At 33.6% G+C, this 14927-nt stretch overlaps 1 pseudogene across 1 annotated transcript; it reads right to left on the bottom strand.

The window, feature by feature from the left end:
* Window positions 1-8405: 8405 nt before the first annotated feature.
* Window positions 8406-11712, bottom strand: LOC18596728 (GDSL esterase/lipase At5g45920-like; annotated as a pseudogene). The gene is made up of 5 exons (XR_016028825.1): window positions 11354-11712; window positions 10970-11200; window positions 9438-9505; window positions 9125-9289; window positions 8406-8693 (listed from the first exon to the last, which is right to left on the bottom strand). The product of XR_016028825.1 is annotated as a GDSL esterase/lipase At5g45920-like (transcript).
* Between the last annotated feature and the right edge of the window lie 3215 nt (window positions 11713-14927).

Raw genomic sequence — 14927 nt, 5'->3', positions numbered from 1 at the left:
TATCCATACTAAAACACCAAAACTCGGCCAGAAAAACATTGATTGATAATTCCACCACAAGCTTACTTGCAAACTACCTAAAATTTTTTGTGAAGGAGTGCATAGTTGAGAAGATCGTGATCATCTTATAGGCAATTATTCCTCAAGATATCGGAATCCAATGTGTTACTGGCAAAAGACTTGTACAGAGATTTCTCAATCAAGAAATTCTTATTGAAAAATATAAGTACGAGAGTTTAATTGAACGCAATAAATGTTTATTTGATATGATGATATGCAGACATTGATATCAAGAAGAGAAATTGAGAAATTCGATCTTAGTAATAGAAACAAAGGAAATCTACAAACTCAATAAGAAGTTGGAACTAAACTTCATAGACGAGAAAGATGAGGTGATTCAAAGGTTGTTGAAACTTGAAGCTGCAGATGTAAAGGCGAGATGTTCACTGGATCAGACTCCATAGTACAGTACAAGGTTGTAGCAAAGGTTAGAATGCCGATTACGGTGATGTTTGGTGTCCGATTTCTCTAACGAGGATGTTGATAGTGTCGGAATTTCAATCTGAAGCGATTTTGAGAAGAAAAGTTGAAGAGAATGATGAACACAACATCGGAGAAAAAGAGAGAAAACAGAAAGAATTGAAAAATAATTCAAAATTTGGGAAAAAGGTATTTTTAGTTATTCTCTTGTAACAATTATATCAACCACCTTAGATCTAGCTTTGAATATTGTGCATTACAAATAGGGACGGCCCAATAAGTTTAAAGGTCTAAAACGAAACATTCAAATGAGGTTTTTTTTTTATTAAAATTAAAAAATATATATTAAAATTTTATTTTTCTAACTTTTTGAGATGTAAAATTTTTAATTAAACTTTTATAATCAAATAATTCTAATATGGTATGTTATTCTTGTGACGTATCACTTTGGATCTTGGAATTATCTTGTTAAGGTCCATTGCTTGGATTAGTTCCCATTAATATGTTAAAATTTTTGCTCTGAGGTCAAAAAAAAATTCTTCTAATATTTTTTTTTCAATTGACAATATAACCAATTCATTTAATCTTTTTTGAAACAATGTTGATCTTAAATAAAATTTTATTAATTTTAGTTTTGAAAAACTTCTTTCTCTTGATGTAATATTTATTGAAATTGTTAACATTGTTTTAAAAGTAATATAAGCATTTAGAAAAAAATCGACTATTCTTATATGATTAAGTATGTTAATTGGATTGTTTTCTTCTTGTATAATTTCTTTTAAAATTTTTAACTCTGAAAATAAGTTTAAACCATCAATATCAGAATAGTTGTTATATTTTAAGAAACATTCAAGATTAAGGCAATATTTTTTCAAACTATTATCATCTAATGATTTTAACTTTTTACCTCTAAATTAAAAACAAAAAATATTTTCATATATTTTAAATTGTTTAAATCTATTTTGAAGTGAAAAAATTACTTGAATAACCAGATTCATATTTTCGATTTGACATGAGGTACAAAAATATTGAACTATTATAATTATCTTATATTTTTTAAATGGCTAATATAAAATCAACAATCAAAATTTCTAATTCAAATAAATCAACTATCACATAAAATAAAAATAACATAACAATATAATATAAACTCTAAATTAAAGTAAAAAAAATCTGTAAATATTAGAACAATAGTACTGAATTGTTGAATGCTTATTACAAACCGCAAATGAGATTCACAACTTTATGAAGATAATAAAAGAACAAACTTCCTGTGTATTCTTTGGAGAAAAATTAAAATTAAAAAAAGAAAATACAAATAAAAAAAGAAGATTTTAAAAGTAGATATTATACATTGTAAAAAAATAATTAATTTTATATATAGAAAAAAAATAGCTATTGAAAATTATTAAATGCGTTGATTGGAAATAATATAAATAAGTAAGAAAAAAAATAATTATTGGAGATTATTAAAAACATATAATTGTTAATTTATTGAAAATAAGAGAATATAGTTAAGAATTAATAGTAATCTAGAAATAAAAAAGTAATAGAAAATTAAAATTTATTAAGCATATAATTAAAAAAATAAAAAACAAATAATTTTATTAATTATTTTTTATTTTTATATTTTTTATATATTTTTAATATAATTAATTATATTATAATTATTATAAAATTATAAATTTTTTTAAAATTGGGACCTTCTCAAATTGAGGACGTAAAACCCTTGCTTGGGTGGCTTTACCCAAGGGCCGGCCGTGAGTTTAATACTCTAAAAATTTACAATAAGCCGAATGAGATGTTGCTTGTGGCTGTTTCACCTCTTACTGGCAAAAGCTTCGTCAAAATGATCTCAGGGCCAAAATCCACAGAAAAACGATCTTTTCTTGTCAGATGACAATTTACACTTAGCGATTGATTAATAATTCCTCATCCACTTCGACATAAAGTTGATTAGGAAGTCTATAAATATAGAAATCCTCTCAACTTCCATGCCAAAGCACAAGGTTTTCATTGAATCGCCTTAACTACAATGTCGTTCTCTAGGTGTTTGGTATGCCTTACTTTGCTCTTGCTCTTGTCCGCAGGCTCACAGAGTTGCCTCTTGATAGAGAAGCGGAATCTAAACAATTCTATCGAGGACTTGAGACAGTACCTGAACGAAGAAGCTAAGAAAATCCAGAACGGACAGCTTGAGAGAACAAGTCCGGGGGGACCTGACCCACAACATCACTTCATAAATAACTATCACCTTCTTCATGTGGATTTTATTTTTTGTCACCTTTCCCTGTCTCTCTCTCTCTCTCTTGAATATGGAGAAAACAACATCAAAATGTGCGTTGACTTGAGACAGTACCTGAACGGAGAAGCTAAGAAAAACCAGAATGGACAGGTTGAGAGAACAGGTCCTGGGGGACCTGACCCACAGCATCACTTCATAAATTACTAGTTTATAACTTTTTAGTAGGAGGTGGTATCTTCTGTAACGAGTAAAACAGGATTGGCATCTATCTCCTTCTTCATGTGGATTTTATTTCTTGTTACCTCCCCCCCCCCTCCCCCCTCTCTCTCTCTCTCTCTTCTCTCTTCTCTCTTGAATATGGAGAAAACAACATCAAAATGTGGGTTTCACTTGAAAATGGAGGGAAATGTCAAATACCTGTTAGATATGAAAAATCCTCTTCTCGTAGGACCTTGTACGTTTACATATGCTTGTACTATCTTTAATAGATTAAATGAATGTTTCACTTTTTAATCTTTATTTTCTCAGCTATTCTAAACTTATTTGCATATAATGAATGCTTCCACAAGTTAATCGAGTTCAACATGTCAAACTCACATTCTCTGCAAATTAGTTTAGAATAGCCGAGAACATTGAAACATTCATTTAATCTATTAAAGATAGTAAAAGCATATGTAAACCTACAAGGTCCTACGAGAAGAGGAATTTAAATATCTAACAGGCATTTGACATTTCCCTCCATTTTCTTGTTTCTTGCAAGCAAGAGATTTTTAATTTATGTTGGGGTTCGATTGCTCCTCTGTTTTGAGGGTTTGAACTCATTTTGTTTTGATGGATTAGCTTAGGCTCTTAATTTGCACAGTGTTGATTCTGATCTTAGCCCGAATTCTTTTGTATAGAGGCTTGCTTTTCTCTGCTTGTGCTGCCAATTGCATTTTGAGCAGCCTTCTCTCTTTTGTAAGTGTACAGGGCTACGTTTCCACCAAAGCTAATTTCCTTATGTCAAGAGGAGTCTTTTACCATTTTGGTTCAAGACTTGTTACGGCATTCTAGGTTTTGGCTCAATAATAAAATCACTTGTCAGAAAAAAAAAAAAAAACCTTGTGGAAGCAAAAGCAAAAGGAAAAATAACAAATGAAATACAACTCAGAATATTTCTCTTTATCGCTTGCATACGAAAATTATTCATTCTACAGAGCTAATGTGGCATTAGAAACAAGAATAAGCAATCCAATCCTATCAACTGTTCAAAAAGCTAACTAAAAGGCTAGCCTGCAGCAATCATTTGAGTTCAAACCCCATGTTCTGAATCTTCTGATTCTTGTGTAGTATTATTGACAGTATCGATCAGTAGCATTTAAGAGCAGCAATACATTTCAAAATGGAATATGCATGCAGAGGGCTGTATTTCCCGTTGATACCAATCGGATTGAGTAATGGATCGAAAAAATATGATATAAATTTAAATCACATATATAAAATTAACCTAAGAATGGCACAATATTATCTATTACAATTTAAGGATTTCAGGCCTTCAGCCCTCTGTTAAAAAATAACATAACCTTACTAATTTCTGTACAGCATGCACAGATTTCAGTTGTCAGCACACAGTAGCTCTTGTTTTTTTTACGTTTTTGTTTTTTGGATGATTGAATATAATCTTTCATCCAATCCTATCAGTATCTTTACAACCAGTTTTTCTTTTACATCATCAGCTTCCAGGAAAATACCTTTCAAAATTAAAGTTATGATAATTTGATTATTTACAAATGATCCAAAGCAGATGCACCTCTTTAACTGGAACCCGTACTTTGCTGTTGACATCTTTTTTTTTGAAAGTTGTTGTTCATTAAAAAATAGAGAGAGCCAGAGGAGCTCCTCTGGGAAAAGTACAACATGAATAAGGTCTGTTACTCACCTATTTGCTGTTGACATCTAGAAGTAGTTTAAATGCTTAATAGGAAAATGATACAGTTAGTTGCTTGCTGGGGCAAAGCAGTTTTCTGTTAAATAATGATTGGACCAAATGGACAATTGATTGTTAACTCAGGCAGGGCTTGAATCTAAGAAGAAGAATAAAGATTTGGTTAAAAATCCACACAAGTTACCTGAAATTGATTCTAAGTATAGAGGGTTTGAACTCAAGTCATGTTGTAAAGCATGAATAGATCTATCTACTTGAAAACTAAAGGGAAAGCCAGCCAGGAAATTTGGCGTATCTATCGGTGGATACGGTGTAACTTTCAAAGTCTGATAGATAATACGAAGAGATTCATACGTTCTTTGATTGGGAAATTTAGCAGACAAAAACTGAAACGTCATTCAACCTTTGACCACAGCAAGTGTAAAGTTGGAAAGATCTTTATCCAGGAGAAGGAGAAATCGTACAGCTACACCAACTCTTTATTGGGTCGGCGTCCCTAATCACTTCGGAAAGTTATCAGGAATTTTTTAGGAGTCAGCGTTGAGCCAAAAAAAAACCTAAAGCAGTGCCAGTTGGATAAGCAGACCTAATACAAACAAAAAGGCAGCAAAAATTGCCAAATTGGGAATCAAATACGTGCTGTGTTGTATTAATAATAACCCCTGTGGGGAAGGACACTGTAAAGTGGGCAAAGACGCATTCGTTTTTCAGAGTCACTCACTTTGGATCAAACAAAAGACAAAAACCAAATGCAAGAATGACTGGAAATGAAATTTGGCATATCTGTCGGTTTCTTGTCCTTTAACATTTTTATTTTTCAGGTTGCTCAACTTTGTTCTCGTTTTTGTCCTTCTAAACTACTGCGCCGACCTTGGATTTTCAAAGAGCCGCGGATGATTTTTGCGGGTAAAGTTATAATGGGAAATGAATGATGAAGCCAAAGTTATCGGCCGCGTATGGCAGGGTGCTCATGTGGGGACCTGCTTCTGCCTTTATGCAATTTGAGGGATAATTAAAGTTATCAGGTAATGGGATTATGTTAGGAAAAGCTATATGAACATTGCAGAAAACAAAAACAAATATTCCTACAGGATTTGTCAACTTTCATACGCCATACCATTATTTCCTGAGCTGTGAACTCTTGGACGTTTGCCTTGAATTTCCCACTATATATGAGAACGGGATTAGACCGTAAAACGGCACTTGCCATTGCCATCCATTCTAGCTGGCTACAACTGATCACTTACACCGGATCCGGTACATTCAGCTTAGAAATGCCTAATTCAACCATCATGCAGGCTTCACTTGTCATCTTACTGATTTTATCAGCAAATGCAGTTGACATCGAAGCAAAGAGTCATGCTGGGCGTAAGACAATGAAGAAAAGGATCAATAGCCAATCCATTATACATGCATTGGCAGGCTATGATTTGTCTGCAACGAAACAGGGCAGGAGGGTTATGACGGATACGTCAAGAATTTCACCAGGAGGGCCAGATCCTCAACATAACTAGCTAGCTCCCAGTTACTTTGAGGGATCAACGTCCACCAGCATTGCCCTAGAGATCTGCCCTTGAAGGGACAATGTGGTTGCGGCAATAGCTCTATTTGTCAGGTCCAATAATTTCTAGTAAGAATCATGAAACTTCGATCATCGAGATGTGTTCATACTTATCATAGAACATCTCTCATGTGAAGAATATGTAGCTACTTGACAACCTATATATATGTAGTACTAAGTAGTTGTCAGTGCTTGGACTAAGTTCGAGTAACTCAAGAGAAGTTTATGTTAGCTTCTTGTCTAATATCAAATAGTAATTAAGTTCTACATATATTTTTTTTTTTTGAAAATTAAGGTTCATTCATAAAGAAAGGATGTCCATGTACAAACAGTAGAATTAGATATTAAATTAAAGTTCTACATATATTATATGGAGTCCTACATAGTTTAATTCGACAAATTAATGTCTTCTATATTGTGCGTAATTAGATATTAAATAACTAAGTTAAAGTGCAAGTGTCATACTAAGTTTGCTTGTACAAATGAATGTCTTTTAAATTTTGTTGCAAAATTATAACAAAATGTACTAATATAACATTAAAAAACATTAATTTGAAGCTAAAACCAATGAAATGTAATTAAACTGCAGGGGAAAAATTATCACCAAATACCCCTAAAATTTGAAATCTATTTCAATTTGGTCCCTTGCTATCTATCTTTAAAATAAAAGGTTTGAAATCCCATAGGAATTTCCATCAATTAAATATTCTTAATTAGCCTTTGTTAATTGAGGGAAAAAAAAAACAAAACTCAAGTAGTGTATAATTCTGGAATGAATGTGTCATTGATAGGCTGAAACTTAGTTTTCATGTGTCTGAATTATAATTAATGAAAAATATTGTCTAATTACCCCAACTTAAACACTAATAAATTGAGATAAATGAGAGGAAAATTATTGGTCCTTGGACGAGTTCTTGATTGGAACTATCCTTCTGGGTAAGTGTAACCCAGTGACTTCCTCCCTTCTGGCTCATTCATGTTTGTCGATTGTCAAAGTCAGTTTCTTCCCTCTTCAACAAATTGAAATCGATCAAACATTCTTACTTTAAGCCAACAGGGACAAAGGGATATAGGAAAAGAACTGAACGCAAGGCGACGATGCATGAGTTGGCCTTTCTCATTTCTTGATGAGAGCATGAGGCCCAAGCTAGAAACTTTTTGTCCCACATCAAATCAAGTACTGTAAATGCCCAAAATAGGGCTGGAAATTCGACTCGCCTCTGTTCTTTGTTTTGGTTTTCTCCCTCCTTTTGGTGTTAGATAATTAAGAAGTATATCTCAGGCTAAGTTTGGACTAGAAAGATTCAGATATCAATCTGTGAGCGAGAACAAGCACCAGATTAAAAGGGAATTGTATTAAAGTTTTGAGAGTGTGATCCTAACTTACCCTAATGAAAATGTTCTTATTTATAATAAAGTTCCTCGTTTGACCGGTGTTGCACGATAGAAAAGTGCAATCAATCACACGATTACAGGCAGAGAGATCCTCCAAACCTGTTTCGGTCTTGGACTTGGATGACCAAAGATTTCTGTGTTCCTCGTTCTTGATTTGGAACTCAATTGTTTTAAAGCTTTCGAGCTCTGCCTTTGTTGTTTTGTTTTTAGCTTCCTTAGGAGTTAGGAGGATAGACTTAGTTGGATGGCTTTTGTGATACCTGCTGCCATGCAGGCAGTGTTGAGTTTCCTGATTTTTGTGGGGCTACTGCCAAAGTCTATGTTAGCAGTTGCCTTTCTTGTATAGCTCCTTTGTCAAGCTGGTTTTAATGTCAATGGGAGTCTCTGATAGTTTCAGCTTGAGACTAACAATAGCATATTAGTTAAATGACCAATAAAATCCACTTTCTAAAAACAAAAATCACACAATTACAACCTGAGTAGCACGATTCCTCTATTGTCTCGATTGACTGCCACTCTTCCACCCTAACAATTTTGTTGTTCCTATTGTTAGCAATATCGGTTTTCATGGCCTTAAGATCTATCAAGATTTCGGGTCCTCATCCATTTCATGCAACCTGGAATGGAAAAAGTACTCTGTTTCTACATGCATTGACTAATTTTATTTCTGAAAGGCAATAGATTTTTGGCAAGTGTTTTTTTTTTTTCCATTTTAAATTTTGGGGCATCCACATTCATTGCTGTTTCAACGCAATGACAAAATAATAGAAATTGGTTATATTGTTCAAAAGCTGAAGCAGTTGCCATCTATAATTTGGCCATTCTTTTTATATAGAATACTTCTAGGACTACAACAATAGCAAAATAATACTTAAAATATCAAAAAAGGAGATGTTGCCCCTGATATATAAATATTCAGTGATCTTAACTACTACTGAAAAGCCTTGAGTGGGTCACCATGGTCAATATCAGCTAAAAGTGGGAGATCAACTGTTAGCTTTTCCAGGCTTAAGCCTCCCACATTCAGCTTCTTCACTACTTCCTCAAATACTACCTTGTTGCCATCCTGAGTGAGGTGCAAACCATCCCTGCATTTCCAGTAATAGCATATTAGCAGAGGGCCTAGCACTGCTTCTATTTAACCGATAATTCTTACCTTCAAAGACACGAATAAAAGAGAGAGAGCAACAACAACTGGGAACAGGATTTTGACAGCAAATTACAGATTAAAAATCAACAAACTATGGAAATTCAAAAGAATTTTACTGTGAATATAGAAAATTTCAGTATCAGATGTCAATGCAGCAATGCATTGTTTCATCAGTATATTCATGGTATTCATACCTAGCAGGTTTACAAATTTTTTAGTCTATCAGTCAAATCAGGCACAAGCCTAATCTGCAAACTCAGCGTAGAAACTGCTACCTAGTATTATAATATTAATATTGTGTACACAGAATCCATATATAGATCAAAGTATGCATTGAAGATTATTAAAAAAGTGAAAAGCCTTAGATACCTAAGATGAGCTTTCCGCCAGTCAGGATAATGCTGCATCCTGGTCCAGAGATCTACCACAGGGATTCCACATTCCCCAGTAGTTTCAACACATGCCTTGGCAAAAGCGCAGGCAGCTTCATTTGTCCTCTCGGGCAAACCCGATGGATTCTCTGCGTAAGGATGTCTGCATCCAGAAATTTTCCTTTCGTTCAAAACATTCATTTTCAAAATAACTTTGCATCAGAGGCCAAAGGTAACACACCAGTTTTAAGTAGGTAAAAAGATATTGTACATCTACAATGTAAAACAAACAGAACAAGTGGAACAAATACCTAAGGCGTTCATCTTCATCAATTGGAGGAGGAGTAATCAGGAGAATCAGAGCCTTTGGCCACCGCTTCTGAGACCCCAAAGAAGAAAGGGAAAAGCATGCAAGACGAAGGTCTATGAGTAGGACAAGCATACATAATACAGAAGATCATAGTAATCTTTTGGTGATACTGATAACAACTTGCATAATTCCTGAAGATGTTGAGTTAATTAAGTTGATATAATGGGCTATGCTTGCTCTTTCTAGGATTGTAGGCACAGCAGTATATAGTCAATTTTCGAGTCCAAATAACAATAAGAAACAATCCAGGCCAAAGGATGTGACACAATGATTGTCTAGTCCCAAGGATTTGTTGAGCTTCCCACGTTTGCTTTAGAAAACTAATCCGCTAAACAAAACCAGTCGGGAGTCCACCCTTCCACCAAAACACTCTAGCAATTATTATTAAAGCAAACATTGAAAAGGGAAGCCAAAACACATAGAAGAGACAATGCTTAACGAGTAAGTATAAACTCTTTTTCTTTTTCTCGAGTGGCACAAAATGGAGCCCCCGGTCATAAAGGCCTTAGATTTTTATCAACGAAGTAACATTCTAGAATTAATATTTAAGGCCATCCAAGTAAGAGAAGACGACCATAACCAACAAAAAAGCAACATCGCTTGAGATATCGGGCGCCGTATACAACTGCAACCCCCTCAGTGCCTATGACATCTATACCTAATACCAATCTTCTGGGTCCCCATCTACCCCTATGTAACCCTATAACCTATATCCTACTCATTAAATTTAAAACGATTTTCTAAAGTGATCTGTGCATAAATCTTTGGACCACCAGAAACGTGAGAAAAAGGTCACTACTCAGCAGAACACTCTTTTTTGGCTGAAGAAAGGTACTAAATTGTCATCGGTTTTAGATCACATGATTCATATCTTTAAGTTAAATCTTTTGGGCAGTTTCTACCCAGTAGGAATAACAAAAGGTAAGGATAAAAAGTAAGTTCAAGAATCAAGATGTGAAATAAGAAGACTAGTTGTATAACCTTTGAATAAAAAGCAACCGTCCATCTTCCGACCTTTTGTATCAAATGAAAATTTTATACATAACGGACAAAACTAGGCATTCCTACCTTTTCGTTTGACTTATTGATCGCAAAAAGATTACTGGCTAGCTAGTAAATGTAAAAATTAAAGAGAGATATAGCCAAGTGGCAAACAATAACAGAGACAACTGGGCCTTACCCTCCCACGCTTTATCTGGCTCTATCTCTTTGCTTTTTGGATACTCACAGGCCCACTTCCCAGCCACAATGGCTGCTTGACCAACCAAGCCAAAGTCCATGGCTCCCTTCTACCAATAAAGTATCCTTTTCTCTGCTGTTATCGCAACTTTTATCGAGTAGTAATTAAAATTGTTGGTCAATAAGTTAACGTGCTTAATGTGTTAGCAAATTTGTAGTATAGACTACAGACCAAGTTACCATAAAAGATGATGAGCACGTGAAATTAATATCTGTGGAGAGAGGGATGTGAACCTTGAGAGAGGACACAATGGAGTGGAGATTCTGCTGGTACTCATCAACTGGCACTTGTTGGAAAGCAGCGTATCTATCGGGAAGGCAAGCGTCGTTAGCTCAGAAGAACACGGTTACTGCAAGTGGTGGCGGTGAAGCACCGTCAGAACCACCGCTTTCCGCCGCAGGAAAAAGCACCTTCAACGCCTACCTTGAATTGTACCCAGTGTACCCTCTCAGCACCACATCAACCTGTAAACCACAACCCCTAAAAGAAAATCTCTTATGCAGACAAAAACAATAAAAAGACTGCCATTTAGCCATATTGGTATAGGAACCGCTGGAGAAAAAAAGAAACTTATGATTGGAAAAGACTTTATGTAGCATCAGATAATTAATTAATACCGTGCCAGAGATAAGGTTGGCGAGAGAAGCACCCCAACCACCATCACGAAAGGACTCCTCCGTGATTGAGTCTCCAAAAAGATAGATCTTTGGCCTCATGTTTGAGAGCAAAAACAATTCAACTTTTCTACTTCAGGGAAGCACTGTGAGAGTCAAACTTGCAAGAACCAAGGACTAGCAAAGGAGGAGTTAATCAAGATCAATTCAGATCAATTACTTCTATTGGCATAAAAAAGCTGGCACTATTAAATGCTCACCAACTTGTTGCACCCCAAAAGGGAGAGAGGGAATACAGACAAGAGGTAAAGATTAAACAAAGAAAGGTTTTGTGGGCTTGTTTTGGCTGGTTTTCGGACTTTTTGGTTCCTTTCTGAAACGAACCAATGGTTGAAATATTTTAACAGCGACACTATACGTTCAAGCACCTTGGTTCTGGGGCAAGGACCAAAGCAGCCTCTTTAGTTGGTTATAACAACGAGATTGCCATGATTGGTTTAAGACTGAGGAGTCTGAGATTTTGAGTTAAAATGACATGACTGTTTACATTAAATTCTCTCTCTCTCTGATGGGAAGTCTAAGTCATGGAGGCTATGGTCTATCTGTAATTAAGATATATTAAATGAACTCTCTAATTAAGATTCTAATGTGTCTTCGTCTAACAAATAAGTATTTAACTCCTCGGTTAGCTTATCAATTGTTAAAACTCAGAATTGAAAAATTTAAAAATAACTTTTAGACGTGTACCAATACAACTATCATTAAAGTTTTTTTTTTGTCTTTATTAATAGTATGTAAAAAAATTATTGACGTATAAACTTTGAGGATATAATGAAACTTGGTGATTGATGACGTTTTACATTGATGAAATCTATCTACTGAATCAGAGTATAATAAGATTATCAAATTTTTATAAAATTTTTTTGCAACAAAACAATATAAAAGAAAACTTTGGAGAGTAAGGAAAAGAAGGAAATATTGTTTTTTTGTTGTTTCTATTGTGTGTTCTGTTGTTCAAAGAAAAGTCTTTTTATAAGCTTAGGTGACTATTCTCAACAGATACAGTCATGTTTGTTTCAATCAGTTACAAATATTGGTCTTTTCCAACAAATTCCTTTATTTTTTTATTTTCAACAAACATGACTTATCCTTTATTTTCTAATTTTCAATAGACATGACTTTTCCTTTGGTTGCAACATGGGATTGCATCCCATATTTATATGACAATGTCCTACAATCTCTCACCATTTTCAAATTAATCCAAATTTTCGATAATTTTATAAATTAGTTGCATAAATGAAAGTGTCTTTCGATTGAACTTTCACTTAGTGAAAACATGTTAAAGTTAATCGAAATTGCATGGTAAACTATGCTTTGTACCAGTTATTCCATTTGGTTAACCAAACACATCTCACACAATTATTTCAACAGCAATAACACACAATATTCAAGAACACTTTTATAACCATGCATCTGCATCCTCTTTTCGTAAGTACTATTAGAACCTAGCACTTGAGCTCCTAGAAGCAGTCACACTTCACACTCATATAGGTATATCCCATCAAGAATGCCCTCGTAACTAAAGCATTTCAAAAATTTATGTTATGGGTCTATTAAGATTACATAACTCATCCTTTCCTCACCATTACGAGTACCTAGCATTTTACTTGGGATAGAATATAATATATCATATTATAGTACTAGCAACCACATATAAATAATGTACTTTGTCTCATTGAACTAAAAACTTGATTTTATACCAAGCGTTGAGTCGAGTTTTCATTATGGGTGACTTTCAATTTATGAGTTTGAGCCTCATTTCCTTTGAGGTCTTATTCCTTTTCGTTAAAAGATTAGCCAAGTTTCTACTAGACCTCATAAAAGTTACAATGATTACTTCATTAGAAATTAATTATCGGACATAGCTATGTCTTAATCCAATATGTCTAAACTTTTCATTAGACACTTGACTACATACTTTTGTTAGAGTTGTTTTACTATCACAATGGATAGAAATTGGAGAGATTAGTTTAGACAACAAAGGTACATTATAGAATAAATTTCTTAGCCATTTGGCTTCTTTAGTGGCAACAGCCAATGCAATAAATTCAACTGCCATGGTAGAATTTGTTATATACGTTTGTTTCTTGAACCCCCAAGAAATGGTAGCCCCACCAAACACTAAGGTCTATCCACTTGTGGAAGCATGATCTTCTAAACTTGTAATATAACTAACATCTGAATATCCTTTTAGCATTGATAGATATCTTATTATAGAAAAGTCCATAACTGATTGTTTTCTTTAAGTACCTTAGTACTCTTACATATTGTGCCTTAGTACATTAAGCAATTAATCACTCTTACATATTGTAATTGATCAATAGTCCTACTAGCATTGGTACTAATTTAATTTGAGGATCCATAAGTATAAATGCTAGTATACAATTACTAGAATTAAACTTTTTAAGCACTTTTTCAATATAATGCGATTGTAACAAAGTTATGCCATTTTTATTTTGGAATATTTTAATTTCTAAGATGACATTTGCTACACTTATATCTTTTATTGCAAAATTATTCGACAAAAACTTCTTTGTCTCCTCGACTTGTGTCAAAAATTAATATATCATCCAAATATAAGCAAATTATAACACTTTTATCATTTTGAAATATGTTATATATACACTTATCAGATTCTTTTATATTGTAGCCATTAGTTAAAACGACTTAATCAAATTTTTTATGCCACTATTTTAGTGCTTGTTTAAGCTCATACAATGTTTTGATAAGCTTACAAATCTTATGCTCTTATCTCAGAACAATAAACCCTTTGGTTTTTTTCTCTTTAAATCCTAAGAGCATAATTTCTTGTTCTAGAATCAATGCAATGAATGATCACAAAGCTACTATTGTATTAGGACTCCACATTAATATCCCATTCACATATGACTCTTTATAATTTTTTTTTCTTCATTTTGGAGTGATTCCTTTACAACAAGGTCATAGATCTCAAATGTTATATCAAATCATTCCAATAGTAGTCACATATCTCAACTATCTTTTCGTTTTTTGCTTTCTTTGGAAAAGTATATAATAAATTCTCATTAAAGATCATATTTTGCAAATATTCAACTTAGTGTATGTCTAGTTTTCTACACCCACAACAAAGAGAATTTTTCTAGTTCTGAAATCACTATTAAGCATAAATTAGAATAGCAGGAATGAAAAACCGAAAAGCTTTTACTTATTAACAAGCAAAGCACAAGTTGCATGGAAAGTATCCCAAATTAAAACTACTTATGATGGAAACGAGCAATCCTATTCACATAAAGCTTTTCTTTTTTTTTTTTTTAATGCTTAGTCATCTATAAAGAAAAATTATAAGATCTTGATTGTTTCCTCTTGAGAAATTATTTGTATATTTGACGTGATCAAATACTGTACGTAACAATAATACTAAATGTTCAATTTTCATTATTTCTTTTCAAAAATCAAATCAAATAAATAATGGCTTTGCTCTGTTGAAAATACCCTTATTGGAGTCTCACAATTTCAGTCTTTACTAAAATGGAATAAG

This window comes from Theobroma cacao, chromosome 10 (assembly GCF_053813885.1).
Source record: "Theobroma cacao isolate CCN51 chromosome 10, ASM5381388v1, whole genome shotgun sequence".
Lineage (NCBI taxonomy): Eukaryota > Viridiplantae > Streptophyta > Magnoliopsida > Malvales > Malvaceae > Theobroma > Theobroma cacao.
This window is presented reverse-complemented; position numbering and strand designations above follow the sequence as displayed.